The following is a 2136-nucleotide window of genomic DNA, read 5'->3' as shown; positions in this document are numbered from 1 at the left end:
GGTAAAATAGGCTCAACATTGGGTTACAAAGGGTGATGAAAGGGTAAGGCCATATGGGTATGTGAGCTATAGTGAAACAAAGGCCTCAATCGCATAAGTGCATGCATACATCAAACAATGGAAATATAAAATCAAGCAAGACAAAGATCACAGTCTTAGAGAGAACAACACACACCAAAACAAAATATTGGTCGATAAGATGCAACCAATCAAATAGGTTCAAAATTTCACTAGGCTTGTGTGTTCGAGCTCTAAAACCATGTTCCAAAATAAATTTCTTCAAGTAAGTTCAAAAATTTTAATTCAAATTAGTGAAATGCCCTAAAATAGTTTCTTGGAAAAGAAATTATTACTTCAACCAAGTAGTACTTAAATACAAGCAACTAACTACACATGCAAACTATCATGCAACGCAACAACTCACTAACAAAGAAGATTAAGAATTGGTATTGGAAGAGGAAGTAGTTACCCACGGAAGTCGGTCTCGACCTCCCCACACTTAAAGATTGTACCATCCTCAGTGCATGCAAAGATGAGCAAGGTGGATTACGGTGGGTTGCTGCAACTCATGAGATTCTTCAAAGAATTGTACGGAGGGACTTGTTGTTCACCTCATTTAGAAGCTTTTCCCTTTTCTTCTTGGTGGACAGCCTGAATAGAGAGGAAAAAGAAAAAAGATTAAGCCCAGAAATAAAGCAAATAGAATATAGGTGGGGCTAGTGCTGAATAAAAGTGGGGTTCTCAACTACATGGTAGCTACAACATGTAAGTGAGAAAGCAATATAAGCAAAGGGCATATCAACTAACACTGGATGCAAGAGTAAAGTCAAAGCACAAGTAAATGGCATGAAGAGCATTTGGAGCATCAAGTTCAAATAGGAATGATTGGGTCATGAAAGACATGCAAGTTCGTATCAATGCACAAAGGATGCAAGAGTCATCAAATATTAAGCATTGACATAAAAATTTTATCACCCAACAATATCAAACAAGTCAAGAAGCACCAAAATGATTCAAGAATTATCAACAGTTGTGTGGAAAAATTCAACACCAAAAGTAAAATAGTAAACTTAAGAAGGAAAATAAGAACAAGCTACAAAAGTAAAGTTAAAATGCAATGAATGAAAGTATGCAAATGCAATAAGTAAAAGAAAATGAAAGAGAATAAAGATAAGAAGTTAAAGGAATGAAGAAGAAAAAGGTTAGCAAGAAAGAAGAAAGAAGAAAGGAATGGGAGAAGAGAAGCGACGCGTAAGCGTCGTCCACGTGCACGCGTAGATTAGGTTCAGAAACTGGTGACGCGTGCACGTCATCCACGCGTACGCGTGGATGGCCCAAAATAGAAAGGGACGCGTGAGCATCGGTCATGCGTGCACGTGACTACTTTTCATGCTAGACGCGTGAAACCTGCACAGTTCCATCACAACTCTCTGTTTTTTGTACCAGAGGCAGCATTTAGATACAACACGTGTGCGTCGGTCACACCCACGCGTGGGTGGCAAAAAATGTAACATGACGCGTACGTGTCAACGAGGTGCACGTGCGGGTTGGGTTGTGCGCCTAGCACCCCACCCGCGCGGTTCCAGTGCATATCTCTGTTTTTTATACGAGGCAGCAGCAGCATCCCAGCGACGCATACGCGTCAGCCACGCGCATGCGTGGGATGCCTTTTTTTTTAACAGGCCACCAAAGTAATGCCAAATATTATTGAATAAGCTAAATCACAACTTAAACTAGATAAACCTAACAAAAAATGAAAATCCAACTTATTACCTATATAAACAAAAAAGAAAATGGGAAGAATTTACCATGGTGGGGTGTCTCCTACCTAACACTTTTATTTATCGTCCTTAAGTTGGACTTATGGAGAGCTCTAATCAAGGAGGCTTGTGCTTTAATTCATCCTCAAACTTCTACCAATGCTTGGACTTCAAATGATTGCTAGAGTTTCCATTGAAGTGCACCAAATGTTGGTGAAGTTCTCCACAAGTTCGGAGCTCCCAAAATTGATCCTCATCACATATGCCGAGATCCCAAACTTTGTTTCTACACCCGTCTTCAAGTTAATCATCATAATTCCACTCGGGTGGTAAGCAAGCCGAATTCTCAATAAAGTACCAAACTCTTCTCTTAGAT

This window comes from Arachis ipaensis, chromosome B3 (assembly GCF_059453495.1).
Source record: "Arachis ipaensis isolate K30076 ecotype BB chromosome B3, ASM5945349v1, whole genome shotgun sequence".
Classification (NCBI taxonomy): Eukaryota; Viridiplantae; Streptophyta; class Magnoliopsida; order Fabales; family Fabaceae; genus Arachis; species Arachis ipaensis.
The sequence above is the reverse complement of the archived record's forward strand: the minus strand, read 5'-3'. Positions refer to the sequence as shown.